Source organism: Macrobrachium rosenbergii, chromosome 1 (genome assembly GCF_040412425.1).
Source record: "Macrobrachium rosenbergii isolate ZJJX-2024 chromosome 1, ASM4041242v1, whole genome shotgun sequence".
Taxonomy (NCBI): Eukaryota; Metazoa; Arthropoda; class Malacostraca; order Decapoda; family Palaemonidae; genus Macrobrachium; species Macrobrachium rosenbergii.
This window is the reverse complement of record NC_089741.1, coordinates 63615439-63635223: the sequence shown is the minus strand read 5'-3', so window position 1 is coordinate 63635223 and position 19785 is coordinate 63615439. Positions and strand designations below refer to the sequence as shown.

The 19785-nt window shown below is 40.6% G+C and overlaps 1 long non-coding RNA gene across 2 annotated transcripts in view; it reads right to left on the bottom strand.

Moving 5' to 3' along the window:
- Positions 1–1630: 1630 nt before the first annotated feature.
- LOC136839191 (uncharacterized) overlaps positions 1631–19785 on the bottom strand; it is a 36482-nt gene continuing 18327 nt past the window's right edge. For both annotated transcript variants that reach the window (XR_010853246.1, XR_010853251.1), the window contains exon 3: positions 1631–2257. This is a non-coding gene — a long non-coding RNA (uncharacterized lncRNA). The remainder of the gene's footprint in view (positions 2258–19785) is intronic.

Here is a 19785-nt window from a genome sequence, read left to right as displayed (position 1 = left end):
TATGAAATATTTTTAAATTATGAAATATTCTTACGTATTTTATACTTAGTAGAGGATGTTACAGTATTTAGTATTTTGTAACAAAAATTCAGAAGAAACTGTTTTCACCTCAAGGAAAATTTTAAATAAATTGGTGGGTCAAGACATGAATCACAAGCTACATGTCTGAAACTCAGCCAAATTTTTTTTTTATAAGGTAACTTATGTTCCTTGATTTTTGTGCTGAAAGTAGGTGAATAACAGCTGGCTTTTTATTATTTTTCATTATACTAATCTAAATTTTCATCTTTCAGGAAGTTTGTTGGATAAGACGTCAGTCATCGATCTGTATGTGGGAGCAGATGTCACTGACGTTATACAGTATATGTGGACTGTGTAGCTGGTAATCTAAGGCAGAGAAACCTTTTGTGCTCTATGCATATTTTATTAATTTATTTCTATAGATAAAAAGTTGTGGGAGGCAGACGATAGAGAAGGTGCCCAGGAGCCATTGGGCAGTCTGGCAGCAGTTCAGGGCAGAAACCTGGGTAGTAGATAATGTTCTATGGGTGGGATATCTACTCCCCTTCGAGTTTCCTCCCCTACTCTCCGCTTCACCTATTGACTTACTCTCAAGATTTGCTGAAGCATATCTAGCTCTCCAAGAGGAAGTGAGGAATATTATGGGAAAAGGAGCCGTGGAGATTGTGAAGGACCTATCTCCAGGATTGTATAGCGTGCCTTAATGGTTCCAAAAGTATCGGGTGTTTGGAGACCGGTAAAATAGACTGTCGACTCAAAACCTTTTCATCAGGAAGACTGTTCAAAATGGTAACACCTTGCACAGTTCAAGCCATCAGGGAGCATGACTTAATGCTCACAACATGTAGATCTCAAGGATGCGTATTTTCAGATAAAAATCCATCATTAATCCCTGGAAGTTTCTTTGCTTTGGCCTTTCAGCGCCTACACAAGTCATAACCAGTGTGTTCACCCTAGTTTCGACTTAGGATCATTTTCAGGGAATATGAAATAGATACCTCGACAACTGGGTAGTCCTGGCAAGTTCTCAGGCAAAAGCCCAAGACGGACCATTGTCTTCAATTTTGTCACGGCTTAAGATTGTGATAAATTCGAAAAAAAAACTTCACGCCCAGTCAGAAATCTTTACCTGGGTATACAGACAACAGCAGCGAAGGTAATTCCCATCAAACCAACGTCTACCTAGAAAACTTCAGGAACTTGGCCCAGTCCTACCTGTCCAAACAGAAAAGCATGCTTGTCAGTGGCATGTGAATTCTAAGTTACTGTTGTCCATGGAGAAATTTGTTCCTCACAGTTGACTCTACATATGGTATTTTACAGTTGATGGGATATGTACATTCCTGTCACATTACACAAGATTGACTGCAGGAGAAATGACTGTAGATTTTATTTATCAGCTCTAACATGGGGCAGAAATTGATTTTGGATTCCCACTATCAAAACAGTTTTGTACCTGGTGACGTTGCTCAGGAAGGGAAACATAACGTCAACAAATATATATCAATTGCATTATATTTTTTTTCCCATCTCAGTTTGTGGAAGCAGCAGTGTTTATACAGTAACACACTACAGATACAACGTTTGAAGATAAGAATAAAAAGTAAAAGTTGTTTCAGCTATTTTAATGGCCTAAAACAAAAATACAGTACTAAATGAGCACAAGGTAGGTTTTAAAGCATGATGCACTTATGGTTTATTTTGAATTTTGGTAACAATTGAACAGTACCTGTAAATTGTCCTGAGGGATTTAGCTGTGATTTAAGGGAAATATGACCATCCTCAAGCATTGATGTTAGTATTTGCCACCCCCACCCCCCTTTGCACTCTTAGCATTAAAAGGCAACAATTTCATATTGCACTTGAAGATTGAAAAGTGCAATGCAATACTTCCAGTTCAGTTTTTTCATTGGCAAAACTTGTAACGGTTACAATTCCTTCCCCTACATTGGCCACCACTTACGGGCTTCAGCATCAACAGTTCCTTCAGTTACGTTAACTGGTCCTTCTCCATCTTTCTGTATCAACTGAAAACTGGTCCTCCTCCATCTTTCTGTATCAACTGAAAACTAGTCCTTCTCCATCTTTCTGTATCAACTGAAAACTGGTCCTTCTCCATCTTTCTGTATCCTTCAGTTACAATATGTCCACACTTCTCTTGTTCACCAACTCTGTCACCTTCATTATCAGCTCATACAGATCTGAAGTACCCTTCACTTCCTCAGCTTGTATAGATCTGAAATAAAAAATGAAGTATCAATTGACAGAAATGGTTGTACACACATTCTTGAATGCACAGAAGTCTGAAACTAAATTTTCCAGAATCAAAGCTACTTGGAATGCAATTATTTTGGCTCTTGAAAAAAATTCACCAGGATATTATGAAACCATTCCACTCAATCCTATTGTCTTCATATGGCAATATTCTACATACAGCAAGTGTATTATTCTTCCTTATTCTGGATATATATTGTGGTTATGTTTCTGAATAGCAAACAAACCCCTAAACATAACTATTAATTCTGTGATTTGTGTTGATGTGGTCTTGCATTATACAGGACTGACACTGATAAAATGTTTGTTCATGATGATAATTACGTCACTTTCATAGTGACAAAGCACAATACCACTAGCATTTTTCCAATATACTTTTCAGCTACTGTTTACTGTACAAACTAAAAAAAAAATAAGTCATTCATTTCACCTTTTATGAGTCGTTTCAAATGTTTGTTGCACAAGTTCAATGCATATGTGCTTATGTATGGAACCAAGCTTTTGAAACTCATTAGCACTTGCTAGATCCTTATAGGTCCCGGTGCTCTGCCTTTAGCCTAAATTTGATATTCCATTTTCTTGAGTACTGTTGTGCATTAGTCATAAGATTTGACTGGATAAGAGGCTGTTAGGTGATTATGGAATATGCTGTACACAAGGCTCTAAATCCAATATTGATTTACAAAAGTGTGCTATCAAGTTCAGTTGCAAAAGTGTCTCCCCCCATTTCTTTCATAAAGCAAACGACGTAACCACTACAGCAGAGAAGGGTAATCTTGCAGCAGGTATTGATAGAAGGAATATACACAATTTAGTCCTGGGGCCAAGCTCTGGGACCTATGAGGACTGTGTTGAAAGGGAAACAGAGTAAAGAAGGTTTTAAAGGTGTAACAGGATGAAAACCTTGCAATTGCACTACAAAATTGTTAGGCAAGGGTGGAAATAAAGAATTTGAACAGAAGTACAGTAAAGTAATGAAAGAGGTCGCAGCTAGGGTCCAAAGGGATGCTACAAAGAACCTAAGTAATGCCTACAGTGCACTGCGTCGGGCACAATGACGGCACTGGGCCCCCTTTAGTGGGGCCCACCATACCTAGGCCTATGGTTTAGGCTAAGAAATATGGACTTAAGGTTGTGGCATTTTTTTTTTTTTTTTTAATGAACATTTTTTAATTAAAATTAACATTTTATGTAAGTAACTTGCCAAGTAATAACATGGCTATAGTTTCCTCTTTCATGGCAGCTTAAATTAAAAAATTTTGCAGGTAACGCTTCAAAGTTTAGTGCAGGTGACTGGTCCCACCCACTAACGGGAATACCAGGAACTGCATAGCAGACAACCTCATTCTGTTTCTGCCAGCACTCTAGTAAACACCCAGTGTCGATGGCAGCTTTATTCTTGAATTTGCCAGTTGGAGACCAGATTTCGGTGATGTATTATTATTGCTGATCTTTGGCAGCCTTCAAGCCGACAGCTTTCAGGATCGGCATTTTGTTTTGTTTTAAGATCTGATTGAAGTACATAATTTTTTGCTACAGTGGCAAATTTGCAATCAAATTGAGTAAGTACCAGTAGTGTAATTTACTGATTAAACAAACCTTGCGTTTGCTACTACCTTCACCGATTAGCCTAATAAAACTTAAATATTGCATTTGCTACCTAACCAATATTTTCAGTAATGAAATGAATATCTACAAGTCAAATAACGTTTGATAGGAATCGAGATATGTCTGTACAGTACACTGGGTACTTCAACTATTGTCGGTAAAGCTTAACTTTCCTTTTCTGAGTAGCTGTGCTCAACAGATGGGAACTGTGCTCTGAGCAACCAAAGTGTTCATCAGCTCTTGAGCTCTTAGCTGGCACCAACTACAGCCTGGCGACAGCTGAGAGCTCCCAGCTCCTGGCGCCAACTTCCATTCATCTGCCGCCAACTCTCTCCCAGCATCAATTTTCTCTCCTACTACTGGCCCTTGTTATTTTTCTCCACTTGCTCCCGTGCCTAACTCCCTTGCTTCCTTCCCATGCCTTTGTGTGTGGGTTAACAGAAATTAACCCTGTGAATGAAGTGTTGTGCAGTGGAGGTGGTGATTATCCAGTCCCCTGGTTCTCCTAGACCTAAGTCACTATCATACTCCCCTAAACCTGGGAGGAATCATACTGAAAGTCCAATGGAGGCAGGTCCCAGGTGCCGACAGGCAGCCACAGGAAAAGCATCTCGCTGGATGTGTAGTGAAGAGGGTGGCTATCTGACTCCTTTGGATCTCCTAAACCCAGACCCTGTCAGACTCCCCTAAACCTGGGAGGAGGCATACCGTCGGTCCTTGAGAGTCCGAAGGGGATTTTCCCCTGGTAGCTGCCCCTCAGTCAAGCCTGTTGTCCATAGGTATCAACAGACAGCCATTGGAAAGGCGTCCACAGGTATGTGCACTCATCCCTAGTGATACTCTAGTGGTGAATCTTATCTGTTGGAAAGGCACTGTCAGATGATTTTGCACTTTGCCTCTCTCCTGTAAAACATCTCGGGTAGCAGGAGTGCAGTCCAGTGTCTTCCTTGAAAAGGTATCCGCAGGTATGTGCACTCATCTGTAGTGATAATCCAGTGGTGAATCACAGCCATTGAAGAGGCACTGTCAGATTTTGCACTTCACCTCTCTTGTAAACATCTTGGGGAGCAGGAGTGTAGTCCACAGTCTTTCCTATAACTTGGGGACAGTTTTGAGCTTTTGTCCCCGGAACTTCGAGTTATGGAAGACCGGTATTTGCCATCAAACGAACCAGCAGTGTCCGAGTGTTCATCTTTGTCCAAGTCCAATAGCGGCGCCCACTAGCGCCTGATAACACCCGAGCACCAGATAGCACCCGAGCAACCAGTAGCACAAAGAGAGCTCCCAGCACCAGCTCTCATGGGTCTGACGCTAGTCTCTCTCTAGCTCGGCGCTTGTCTTTTTTTAAGAACATACTGTTGCTCTTGTGTGAGAGCAATTTCCAGTTGAACGCCTAGCTCCGCTCTTCGAGTGGTTGACACTCATCTCTGATCACTGGGTGTCTGTTCCACCTTCGCCTAGAAGCTCCAGACGAGCCGAGTCGCTCCCTTTGTGATGTCAGTGTCTCAGAGCACTGTCCTTTTGGGGGCAAGGACTTGTGTACGAATTTATGAGTTTGTTGAAGAAAACTAGCACCTCTACAGGGAGTTGGAGTCTGACTTTGGTTTTAAGGGAGCAAGACAAGTTTTTTTTCTTTTCCTCCCTCTGTGCTGAGATGGACTTAGTCCTCCTGGCTGAAATTCTTGTAAAGTTTTTGAAGTAAGGTCTTTCTTGACTGACATCAGGAGCACGAGCTAAGATGATGGACTCAAGTGTTACAGAGACACATCGCTTTGGCTGGTCTCTTAGTTCTGTCCTATACAGACAAGGATAGTCGAGTTAATTTTTTTTAGTTTTCCAGTCCTTCGTTGGGATTGCAAGAAGGGAGCTTTGAGGCTTTTTTTTCTACTGGGAGAAACAGTGTCTATCAGCCCTCTTTCCCTAGCCTTCGGCTGTCTACCAAGAGACTCGCAGCTACTTTCAGACAACATTTATCTAATCCTCGACCCGATTTTCCTTCGGAATGACGATATCTTCCCTCCCGAGCATTCTTTTGTTGAAAGACTTTTCTTGGGCTCCAAGCAGAAGAGAAGCACCATGAACCCTCTCACTAGCAGCGCCTGTTCCCGAGCGTTTGAATCAACTTCACAGCTCCTGGTACTGAATCCTGAGTGCCCAACACATTTTCCAGAGTGCTCGGCACTATCTAGCCATACTAGGCTCCTGCCGCTGAACGCCTAATTCTTTTTCACAGACTTTTTTCTTTTAAAGCAGTGTTTGACTGCAGCAGAAGTTGTCACTCCTGGTTTTGTTCAAGACCACTGTTACCCCATGGCCAGGCTTTTGTGTATCTTATGGACTTGACAAGTTCCTATAAGATTGCCAGATATTAGATTTTAGCCAAGTACAATTCCGCATATGTTGTCAGTCTGTATGAGGTGTCGTCAAGTCCACGCAAGGCATTTTCGCGTTAAGAAGTCGATCCCGCCCTGATGGCCATGCATCCATGGCTATCAAGTATCAGCAGGGTCAGCAAGTAGTCCATTTACTTGTCTACGAGTCTGCACAAGGTTCTACAAGTTTGTTCGCTTGCAGAGACCAAACAGTCCTGTAGTCCATTCTCCAGGGCAATTGGGTGGAGTTCCTGGATATGTAGGATACTTCATTTCATGTCCACATACAGACTCCGAAAGATCTCTCAGACCTGTCCTACAAGACAGGGTCTTACAGTGCTGGAATTTACGCTTCAACATCTACGGCATAAGACTTCTCTCGAGTCCTCGCTCCACTTACCGGACTCGAGCTGTTTTTTCCCAAAAACTGTTTTCAGCAGACCTATGGTGGTACCAGTCCAAATTTAGACTTTCAGAAGTCCCTCATCATGAGGCTAGTCTTAGACTACTACTCACTCCTTGTTCTAGTAGAGGGAGCCCGCTCGGGGAACCGGGAAATTTCCGGGATGTGTTCCTGGGGAACTAACCTTCAAATATATGCCAGAGCTGAAAGCCATTCACTTAAGGCTTTAGTTCTTCTCCACCCTCGCTCACTCCTAGACTGCAGTAGCCTATTCCTTTAGACAAGACCAGCCCTTGCTTTTTTGCATTAGCACTCGCCATCAAGTGACAAGAGGGTTTCTCTGCAGACAATGAATAAAGTTTTTCCTACAGCTGGAATTTCTGGTGGATGAATCAAGGCGTCAGAAACTCAACTCTTACTCCTGAGTGGACCTTGAATACCCAGAACTGTCGGGTTATGTTCATCTATGGGGCAGGCCGTGGAAGGAAGCATAGGATTTTCTTGTATCTCTTCACCTTTTAGTAAGGTGGCGAGTTTTGTGACAGCCCCGGGGTACACTGTGCCTGGAGCACCCAACACTCTCAGTGGATGGGGTGTGGTCTTTATTTCAGTGCAGGTGTCAGTGTTACCAGTTTTTTTTTATTGTGGTACTGTGCCCAGGGCAAGGGCACTTTTGAAGTTTTGCTAGTCTTCAGTTAGCTCCTTCACTGCAAACCTTCCAATTATGCTCTGTTAGCCATCTGACTGCTCCTTGGCTGCAGGGCTCCCACTTAGGTAGAGGCGCTCCACAGCTTTACTGCCGCGCCACTACAGGTTAAGCACCAACCAGAGGCAATTTTCTACTGCAGGCTCTCTTACCTAATAAGGAACTACAAGCACTGTATTCAGTGCTAGCAACTTTTTTCTATTTCAAATTCATTACATGACAATGTTTTGGAGTAGAGTATGTCCATGTATCCCACCTCCTGTCAATGTAGGAATCAGCTATGTACAGTAATTACTTGGTAAGTTACTTATATAAAAATGACATTTTTATAATAAAGTTTTATATATACTTTGCAAGTAATTACAGGATTGGAGCCCCCCCTCCCTCCCCTTTGATGGATATATGACAAACAGAATGAGGTTGTCTGCTAAGTAGTTCCTGGTATTCCCATTAGTGGGCGGGACCAGCCACCTGCACTAAACTTTGAAGCGTTACCCGCAAATTTTTTAAAAAATGAAGCCGCCGTGGAAGAAGAAACTATAGTCATGTAATTACTTTGTCCACCTGCACTAAACTTTGAAGCGTTACCCGCAAATTTTTTAAAAAATGAAGCCGCCGTGGAAGAAGAAACTATAGTCATGTAATTACTTTGTAAGTATATAAACTATTATATTGTAAAAATGTAATTTTTCCCCCAATATTGATTTACACTAACAAAACCATTACTTTTCAGTTTTACAATGGCTATTAAGTGCAGAGAACACAAAAGAAATTGGGTTCCAGCATGTTCCCAGAAAACGAGCAGCATGCAGCAAAATTATTTTTAGAACCACTAAAAATTATTTTTAGAACCACTAAAAATTATTTTTAGAGTCACTAAGGTTGAATTATTTTTACTCATTTCCTAAATGTTATCGCCACACCCTTACACTATTGGAAGTACCTAAATTATGTGGTAAATATACTCGATACAGAAATGAAGAAATGTGAGATGGGTAATTACAACGGTTTCACTGAAAAATATATGTAGCTCATTTACATTTTCATAGAAGAAAACAAACCTTGAGAAAAAGGATGGACAAAGCCATATCCCTCAAGGTTGGACTAAAAGAAAGCAACTCTCAACATTAAAAAATTTTTTAGATCCCTAGTCGGGGTCACTATTTTTAATGAGCCTTTTCCACGTTTTAACATACACTGAACAGCTCATTAAATTTGTTTTGGCAGCTGTTTTACAAACTCCCTATTTGTCTGAGCTTGGGAAATGTCTAGACCTCTAAAGCTACAGCATAACACCAATCCCATACACACTTTAAACAAAGATGTTTTTGTTTCTTTGAAGTCTTTGTCTTCTCCAGACCCTCAGTGTTAGAACATATGGGCCAAAACCAACATTCAAACAATTTAATGATCTGGCCTTGCAACATAAAAACCCATCCAATATACACTTAATTTTAAAGATTTGTTTCTTTGAAGCCTTTGTGTGCTCCAGACCCTCAGTGTTAGAACAAAGGCCAAGACCACCAATAAAACAACTTCATGACCTGACCTTTCAAACACCACCTCAGAAATAAACCTGTAACCCTACATTTTCAACTAAAAACAAACCCATAGCTATCAAGGCCTCTTGTTAAAACCTTTCATGACCTGACCTTTCAAACACCACCTCAGAAATAAACCTGTAATCCTACATTTTCAACTAAAAACAAACCCATAGCTATCAAGGCCTCTTGTTAAAACCTATCAAAAGTTGTTTTAATGTCTTTAGATGGTAAGCTATGCTCATTTCTAGTAATCTTGAAAATTGATGACTTGGCATTCTGCAAGCTGATGAATATATTTTTTCAAATTACAGGAACATTTCAAGTGCCTTCCAAAATTCATCCTGTTTTCATGTGGACATTTGCATATTACAAAAATAACAAATACCTTTTCAACTTTGTGTACTACTCTCCTTGTTTTCCCAGTTGATATTTCTCGTAACTTCAACTGGAGAAAACTTATCACCACCACACAACACTAGAATATGATATTTTTCCAAATCCTTCAGCATGTTTAAAATTTTTAGACAAATTTCTGCAAAAAATAACAATCCCCACCACCTGATCACTTAAACAAATGCAGTTCAAACTTTTAAACACAATCATGTTCTTACTAAAGGATTCAGAGCCAGTGAAATGGTTTTTCAGCAACACCTTTTCATCAAAGCATTGCATAAAGGTGAAAGTTTGCAAGCATATATTTTATAACCCTACCTAATTTTTGCAAGGATTATTTAGTACCTAAGTTCAATAGTTCTGGTACTTATCAGAGTAAAAGTGTTTCCTATGCCAGAGCCAGTCAGTCTCAATTTCACGAGGGGGGCCCAACAGGCCTTACATTTCGAGAGAAGCAGCCTTTTCCTTCCTCGGGTCTGTCCTCTTAACGGGATCCTTGGAAGAAGGGGAGGCAGCAAAGGCAGGAGATTAAGGCACTGACGACGACGAAGGCGAACAGGGTCTCCTTCAACCTCCCCTTTTGGTCAGGCTTGTACCTCTTCAACTTGTCCAGGAGAAGATCTTTGGCGTCAGGAGACATCGGAGGGAGCGTAAATGTCAATGGGACCAGATACATAACCAAAGGCACTGTGACTGTAGTTGTAGTTTCCTTGGATCCCATAACTGAAACAGTAGTCCCAGTTACTGACGTAGTAGAGAAGTAGAGACAGGGGTCAAATTGGAGGCACTAAGGTGAGCAATCAATTCTTGCACCGATGGCTCCACGGGAAGACCTAGGGAGGGCCAGAGGCTCCCAAGTTCTTGAAAAGTCTACCCAATCTCTCCAAGACCTGCAAAAGAGAGTTTAGTAGGTGCTGCTTCCCTTCGCTCGGGGGGGGATTGCTCCCCCCCTCCCCCACCACCAAACAAGAAGTCCTCGAGAGATTGTGATCAGCCTCCGCCCTCCCACACGAACCACTCATAGCTGAAGCAATGGGAACGTGGGGGAGTAACCTCTCCCCTAGAAGAGGTAGCAGCAGTGGAGAGTTGCATGGGAAGAGACAAGGAGCTACCCGGCATCCTTGGAGGAGAATACTCATCGTGAAAAAATTGGATCAGGAGTTTCCCGACAACCCTTCAAACGTTCAGGATATGCGAGCAGAAGGGAGAAGCAGGCAGCCAAGTTTGTGGTCTCATTTGCTTCTAAATATGTAAGAGTATTGCTGTCAGGCAGATTGCCAATATAAGCAATCTCTTGAGTAACAGAAGGGTTCTTCTTTAAGTGATTCAAACGTAATTTATGATAAATTATCTAATGTAGATGTTTTGAATGGGAACCAAAGTGATGACGAGGCTTGCAGAGAGGCGATAAGCATCTTTCTTGAGGGTATAACAGAGGTAAGCCATCGTCATTCCGTGTCGTTACTTTCCCAGCCAAGCCGTATCTTTGCAATAAAGAGCAGGGTCACAGTGTGCTAACGCAATCTCTATTTTTGTCATCCACGTCTTGACGTAGTTCAAGTTTATCCAAGGTATTGCTTGATGATCTAGAAGTAACAAGTATTTAATGTAGTTTTGGGTCGATGTCGCAAAGTTTCCTTATGTTGGAGTTGTATGCCTTGTAGCAGCCCACGTGGTCCTTAAGTTTGTACTTTAGCTTAATGTATGTTAAATTTTCAGTCTAATTTTGTAATAAAACCATAAAATCCTAAACGAATTTTGCTGGACCTTCTGTTAGATGTTTGCAGATTTTGTCCTTCAAGCCAGATTATTGCTAGCCAACTAACATCGACTCAGAACTAGTGTGTCGGCGGTAAAATTCCCGACATTTGGTCCTTCAAACTGGATAATCTGAATCAGCAAAAGTCAGGAACACCCAGTAAGTAATAGTTTTTTGTGTAGCTTTGATTGGCCATTCGCAACTTCCGGGCCACCTCCCAGAAAATGAAGGCATAGATAATATATCGAGATCTTTAGACGACTTGGTGGTCTAGTTTCGCACTTTGAAAGCCCTGCATTACCCTTTCGGAACTGCAGGTATGATCTAGTAGTAGTTTACTTGGGGGGAAACAACTTGGCTGTGGAAACCGCAAAAGCAACATGGGATAGACTAGGGCATAAGAGAGGTTACGAGAGATCACAGCAACCATTGCTATCTGAAATGCGGAATCGCATGATTATCCTGCACCGAATCGGTTCAACGTTACCTCTCCAGAGTATAATGCCAAAGTAAGAAATTTTAATGCTCGTGCCAGGAAATACTGAGCAAAGCGCACACAATAAGGAGTAAGACAACTCCCCAAGAATGCTGAGGCGTATCATCTAGGTAGGACAGCAGACTGTTCACTTCAATGAACACAAAAGGGATTTTCATTAACCATCTGACGAGACTGATAAGGGGCAAGTGGGCTCGTATGAATGTCAGGAGTAATTAATCAAACTATGGCCATTGTCAGTATCCTTGTTTTGTATTAACTTAATGTAACTTTTGTAGTAATTTAATGTGTAGTGATGTAACGAGCGACATGGCTGTATCAGTAGCAGATAACCTGCAAATTAGTTCATTGGTTGCTCTATTGACTGATGAGAGTGGCTGAGGCGCATCATGAACTGTTGGAAACACGAGCTGCGGTGGTGTACCAAAATCTAGTTGAGCACATTAGAGGCGATAAACAACTGTTGAGAAATCTGTTTGACCAGTACAGTAAAGTTTGAATCAAGCTTGGAATTGTCAATTCATCAAGTGCTCAATGGAGCAATGAAGTAATTGCCCTTCTTACCTGAATTGAATTCCTTGCTAGCGTATCGCAGCAACAGACTAGATTGCCAAAACTGAAAAAACTTCCTTTACCCGTGTTTAGTGGTGAAATTAGCGAATATGCAACCTTTAAAGAATTGTTTGATGTTCATGTCAACAGGCATAGTGATCTAGATAATGTAACTAAGTTAACGTATCTGCTTAGTGTGCTATAGAAAGAACCACTTAGAGTAGTCAAGGCTTTAAGTGTAACAGCTGTTAAGACTTTGCTTTAGGGTTGTTAGGCCATTACTACAGTAACCAGCAGCAAACTTTAATCACTTTGCATTGGTGACTCGCCAATATCTTTGTTCCAAAGTTCAACCATGTGGATTTGAAAATTTCCGCATCGAATTGACAAGTGTTGTTAGAACAAATCAAACGTTTGTGTATGGTCGGTATATAGTGCAGGGAATGATCGTGAGTTTGATTAATCAGAAGCCCTTCTCAAGGTGATGTATATCGTGTAGTAGTAGATTACTTACAAAAATGTGATTACACTTATACGCGAGTTTTTCAAGGCACTTGATTTCCTTGTTAGAAATATGGAAGACTATGCGTTGCAGAAGGGAGAGGACGAGTCCATAAGACCAAATAGTTGCATTTCGAACCCATTGTGCCACAATGTGTCCGTTTTGCCTAGGTGAGCATTCGGCCGACGGCTGTACAAAACGCACCACCACTGAAGACCGAAAGCTACAATTAGTGTACTCCCAGAGGTGCTTTAAATGTTTAGGCAAAGGGCATAGTAACATTCAGTGTAATTGACAGAATTGCAAATTGTGTAATGGTAGATATAATCTGATTTGTTGTAATAATAGTACTTTCAAGACAATCAAATGCACCTAACAGGTAGTTCAGTAACAAATGCTAAGAGCCAGTCATGTCACATCTAAACCAGTAAAAACTCAAAGTAAAAGTAGAAATCCCGTGATTCCTAACACAGAGTTAATAAGAAAAACAGGGATGAAAGACCCTGTGTTAATGACTCTGGGTTACCACCAACACTGTTACGAACCACGTCAACCATCGTGTTCCCAGGGCCGCCAGGTTCCAACTTGAGTGGTTTTTGGACACCAGGAGTCAATGTAGCTTTGTTTCCAGTCAGTCACCAAAGAAATTAAAGTTGCCAGTAGTAAAGAAACTCTCTTAATATTACACCATTTGGGTCTAAAGTCATTAGTTGGGAATATGATTTGGTTTCATGTAATATTCAGATGAGACAGTAATAAGGACTAAATTGATAGTGCATGATGATGTGAACATGCCCATCTACAACAAGGGTTTAGTTAAAGTAAAACAGCATTTGCAGAACCAGGGGTATAAGATGGCAGACAAGGAAGTTCGTAATGACATATGGAAAGATGTATAGGTGCTAATTGGTGTCGATTATTTTAATCACTGTTGTTAGTATGGACAAGTGTGATGGGGTCAGTCTTTTTGTAACTCAAGGGGTATCTCCATATGGGAGAGTCCCTCAGTGGGCACTAGGGAGTTGATGCAACTGTAGTGAAAGCTGTGTGTGTATGTCGAACGGTAGAAATGACCCAAAATGTTGATGAATGGTGGTGACTTGATATGATTGGTATCAGTCCCAAAGAAGTTTTCCATATCAGAGAACATAGCCATGCAAAACGTAAAAGACAGTGTAGTGCAAACTGATCAGGGTTATCAAATAAAGTCTCCCCTTCCGCAACGAACGACATCCAAGTGTTAATTACCGTCATGCCACTGCGCACTTAAGATGCCTTTGAATTGAAGTTTGAGAGAGATCCTAGTTATCAAACTGCCTACAAGCAGGTCCTTTAGACTTATCTTGAAGCTGGGTTCATAGAGGACCAGCTAACTTGAGAACAGAAGACTACTACATGCCTCATTTTGGCATTAAGAAAGAGTGCACTACTAATCCCCTTAGGATTGTGTTTAATGCCTCCTCCAAGTCAAATGGAGAAATCTCCTTAAATGATTGCTTATAGCCAGGTCCCAGTTTGGTCGAGTTATATGACACTGTTGAAGTTCGGAGTAATCCCTGAGCATAGATTGCTGACATATCCAAAGCCTTCCATTGGGTTGTCCTTGATCCACAGGACACTAAGTATGCTTGATTCCTGTGGTACAAGGTGCCATCATGAGTGGCTACCTTTGCTTTTAGGGTTGTGGTATTTGGAATTACAAGTTGTCCTTATCTCCTTCAACAAGTCCTTCAGACTCACCTTCGGGGAGCCGGGAGGGAAGAATTGGTAAAGTCGTTGTATGTTGACAATTATATTGCCACCTTTGCTACTGAGGAAGAAATGTAGGATAATTATGTCACAGTTAAACAACTTTTGGATGAAGCTAACATGCCACTGAGAGGGTGGGCGAGTAATACCCTAGCCTTTGATCAATGGGTTGGAGTCTAGAAACCTACTGAGCTTTCTGTGCTAGGAATGTCATGGGATAAAAGTGATCAGATGAGCTTGAAACCTTTCAAGGGGATAAAGGAGTTTTCAGACAACTGGATTCCCATGAAACGTGGGATCCTTCCTTTGTTGGTATACAACTATGATCTGTTTTTACAGAAACTATGGGATGAAGGTATAGGATGGGATGATGTTCTGGACACAAAAACAGAAAGAGGCTATGAATATCTTGAATCGCAATGTGCATTAAGTTAAAGTTTAAGAGAGGAGTTTTGCTAGGGAAGTCAGAAGTTCATATCTTTACTGATGCCTCAAGTAAGGCATATGGGGCAGTTGCCAATGTCAGGGGAAGTAAGGAAGAAACTAATCTGTTGACTAGTAAAATGAGAGTAACCCCTAGGAAACAACTACTACTGACCATACCTAAATTAGAGTTATTAGCCTTGTTGTTAGGCATTAGGTTAGCTACAAATTTGAAGAATTTGTTGAAAGTCAATATAGTTATACTTTGGACTGATAGTAAGGTTGCTATTGCTTGGATAAACAGCAAAGAGGAGAACAGGAATACATTTATAGCCAACAGGGTAGGAGAGGCTAACTCTATTCTACAGGAGTGTGGGATGATGCTGAAGTTATGTGCTGACCAAACAATCCAGCTGACATTTTGTCACGAGAGACTAGTTTGACAGAGATGACAGCCAGCTAACTGTGGCCCCTAGGACCCTGGTTTCTTCACTGTGAAGGTCCCGCTGATCCGCCACAGAAATCTTGATGAAGCGTCAAGAAGCCAGACTAACACACAAACTAATTGTTGCTGCCATCTGAACTACAGAAGTAGCCATGATGCAACCAGCAGATATCTGGCCTATAATGGAGAGAGTTGTTGAATTCAGTGTTTTGATGGGTATACAGTAAAAACCCCGTATTCACCAAGGATGCGTTCAAGAACACCTCCCCCCCACAAATAGTTAAAATCCATAAATACTTGCTACCCACCTCTAAATATGCTTATAACTGCCTATATTAAAAGTTCAAATACCAAATGTATACTCAAAGTATCATCCTACATCAAAAATATACCCTAAATTATTATCCTATTACTGTATTAATCTTTGAAATTATATTAATATAATTTCAAAAGTCATCTTAAACATTAGTACTCTTAAAAATATATGCATACATACTTCTAAGCCTTCCAGCCAAAGCAGTGAGAAAGAGTTACCACTTCAACTTATATTAAACAAGGCTGGCTGGGGCAAAAGAAAGAGGAGAGTCTCTCTCTAATCTGACAACAAAAGAATTTGTTTTTTGTCTTCCAAAGATGTAATACCTTTACTATACATTTTCAAAACACTATGAACACACACAAACAGTATCTTTTCCAGAGAGAGGAGAATAACGCCTTACAACATCAAAATATTGAAATCTGAACTTCTAAGGGCAACACTCCCCTTCCCCTCAGGCCAATATGTCACATTGTCAAGTAAATTGACATATACCCTCCCCTGCTCCTTTCTCAAGTCGAGAATAAAAAGACTGGTAATCACTATGTTTAAAATGTTAAATTTACTACACACATGCATGGAAATTATTATTATTATTATTACTAATCTTGATATTTGAAAATTAGTACTTATTAGGTAAGTCATTTATCATACAAAAGAAACATACATACATATTACATGTCGTAAAAATTCTCTCATCTAAGAGAATTTATTTTATTTAATGTTATTTAATCTTATCAAACTTAATATTTGAAAATTAGTAGTACCGTACCCTCTAAAAATGCTTATACTATCATCCTGAAACACATACAGCATTTTAATATATTTTCAAAAGTACTTTAATATAATTTTAATATTTCAATAGTATCAATTCTGAGCATCTATCTTCATTTTAATGAGGTTGGATCTGTCCTGAATGGAGGGGAGAAATCCAGTTTCTTTGAGTTACATATTTAATCTTACATTATTATTATTATTATTAAATTTTTTTATAAAAAAATGTATTTAGTCATGAAAATATCAAAATACACTCGGTGAATATTTCGCAACAAAAGTACGCGAATTGCCGAATTTTTCTTTAATAATTTATAGATATGTTCCACAGAAAATCCCGCGAATCATGAGAACACGAATATAGGTGGTTTACTAGTGACGTGCTGAAATTCTTAAAAAGTAATGCTAAACCATTTTTGAAACTTGTTCATTTGGAACAAAGGCATTACTTTCCTTCAGTTATAGTTATTTGGAAAAGGGATCTAAAGTGTCCAGTAATATTTTGCTAACCAGTTAGGGTTAGTTTTGATTGATGGCATTATATACTCCAGAAATAGAATAAAGAATGCTATAGGGAATAGAGACCATTTAATCTTGTTGCCTGCAAAAGGGAAATTAGTACAGTCATACGGTGTCCCATGCTAGTGTCTCAGGTATGACTCATACCCGAGACACTAGCATACGCTAAACATGCATTGTGGCCTGAATTCGCTAATAGCTATTTTTCGTCGGGAATGGTGTCCGGGACAGATGTTTGGTAAAAAAGGTGGTAGGCAGATACATAGCTTGCATTAAAGCCTTCAAGCGCCCCCCTACACTGTCCACCTCCCCTGTCTCTCCCCATTGTACGAACACTGATGTCATGTCCATTCACCAATATAGGTCAAGGCCACACCGGTCCCCTCCAGGTGGAAGGGGGAGTAGGCTACGTGTTGCTAGTCACCTGTATGAGCAACCGTGCCATCTACTTGGATTATTGTTCAACCTCGATGATGCAACCTTTATTTTGATGCTGAAGTTTGCAGCAACACATGGGACATCCTGTAGCATCTACAGTGATAACCACAAGACTTTCCACGACACCAGTATCGTCCTACAGGACATCTACAACGAAGACAACACTCGACAGTTTCTGCAGAGTGTAGGATTCAGTGGGCCTTTCAGACTCTGAGCTACTTGTAAAGTTTTTTTTTTTTTTTGAATGTCTAATAGGGGCTGTGAGACACACCCCAGGAGTACCGTTCAGACGCAGTCTTCAACGAAGAACAGGTCCGAACAATGATCAAAGAGGTAGAAGCCGTAGTGAATAACAGGCCTCTATGTATATGGGTGATAGCCGCCAGAATGAAGTTCTTACTCCTCATCTAATTCAAGGATCCATGCTCCATTTAATGCCTCCTGTAGTCCCATATGAGGATATGTATCACATGTTGATGAAGCAGATGCAGCATCAGTATTTCCGCCTCACCAACACCCTACATGAGCTCATTACAGCACAGACATGACTTCCAAGATGTGGCCTTGGTAAAACTTGATCAAAGAAATGCAGTTACTGGTTGCTGGGTAGAATTGTAGCAATTTACTCCGATGACCCTGGAGTCATACGATCTGTCAAAGTGCTCTACAGAGGAGAAAGTCTGCGAGATGTGGAGCACATTATTCCGCTTGAGATGAATGTATACCACAACAATGAGCATGAAGAAGGCAACAGAGAGCTGATGAATGAATGAAGTAGTGAACTGGAATGAGGACACTGCACAGAATGTGGGAGGTGAGCAAGAAGTGTGGATTCTCACCAGAATAGTGTAATGAACTCCCACATGCACAGAGTGAGACAGAACAATATACTGATTGTGCTAAACAGTTACTCTTATAAGTGAGTGAGCGAGACCGAAAAGGGCAGTGATAGCTCACAGACTTAGAATGCAGGAATGGGTTAGGAATAATGAAGTGTGATGTAAACCCAAAGACAGAACTTTGTGGAGGATGTAACGATGTTAGAGGATTTGAAGAAATAGGAAATGAGTTTCATCAATGCTGCTGCTTCATGCTGCCAACACTAGCAGTACACAGGTACATTTGTATATTTATATTAATATGTACATGTTCTGAACCCTTCTGCACGACACAAATTAGGAGTCAGAAAACTGAGTGATTACTCTGTTTGAGTAGTGTATCAAGTCCTGAGCTGGGTTCCACTGAAGTGCTGCAGTTGAACTCAGGCCACGATGAACCTCAGATCTTTGAGTCTCACCTGCCTAACCTTCCTATTGCTGTCTCATTTGGCCAGAATTTCTGGTGTAGAGAATGTTGTGAGAAAATTGGATCCGTTTTTTCCAGACAATCCTTCACAACATTCAGGATATGCGAGCCGGTGGGAGAGTTAGTGTTTCTCATTTGTTTCTAAATATGCTCGAGAAGTATTAGTGTCAAGCAGACTGCCAAAGTAAGCAATATCTTGAGTAATAGAAGGGCTCCCCTTTAAGTGATTCAAATGTAATTTATGATAAATTATCCAATGCAGAAGTTTTGAATGGGAACCAAAGTGACAAAGCTTGCAGAGAGGCGATAAGCGTCTTTCTCGAGGGCACAACATAGAGGTAAGCCGTCCTCATTCCGTGTCATCTCTTTCCCAGCCAAGTCATATCTTTGCAGTAAAGAGCCAGTTCAAATACTGTGCTAATGTAAACTCTGTTTTGGCCATCCGTGTCTTGACGGGGGTCAAGTTTATACAAGGTATTGCTTGATGATCTAGAAGTAATGTGAATATATAATTGTAGTCTTGGATCGATGTCGCAAAATTTCCTTGTGTTGGAGTTGTGCACCTTGTAGCAGACCAAGTGGTCCTTAAGGATGTACTTAGCTTAATATATGTTAAATTTTCAGTCTAATTTTGTAATAAAACTGTAAAATACTAAAAGAATCTTGCTTGACCTTTTGTTAGATGTTTGCAGATTTTGCCCTTCAGGCCAGACTATCGCAAGTCAGCTACCATCTCGACTCAAAACTAGTGTGTGGAGGTAAAATTTCCGACATACCTTTGTGTGTGGAGGTAAAATTTCCGACATACCCTTCCTGTTGATAATGTGTAAGTCCACCTTGAATGTGTCTCACGATTTTCTGTAAATGTGTTTTTGACTGAAAAATATTTTCATGACCTTAAGTTTTGTTTTGTTATTTGATGTAAGAAAATAAGGCAGAACATTTTTGGATTCTTACTAATGCTATATATTTCACTTAATGAAGGTTTTTACAAACCTGAGTGTTTCCGTGTGCATAACCTAACTCTCTAATGAAAATACTTAACACTTCCGAAGACGGGCGGGAGGTCCTCCTGGATTTGAACACACGTTTGCAGCATTTTGTGCAAACTGAGTGAGTCTACCTCGATGGTTGAAAACAATTACACCTCTGCTTTCCCACACCGGGGCAAAGACGGAGTTTTGGC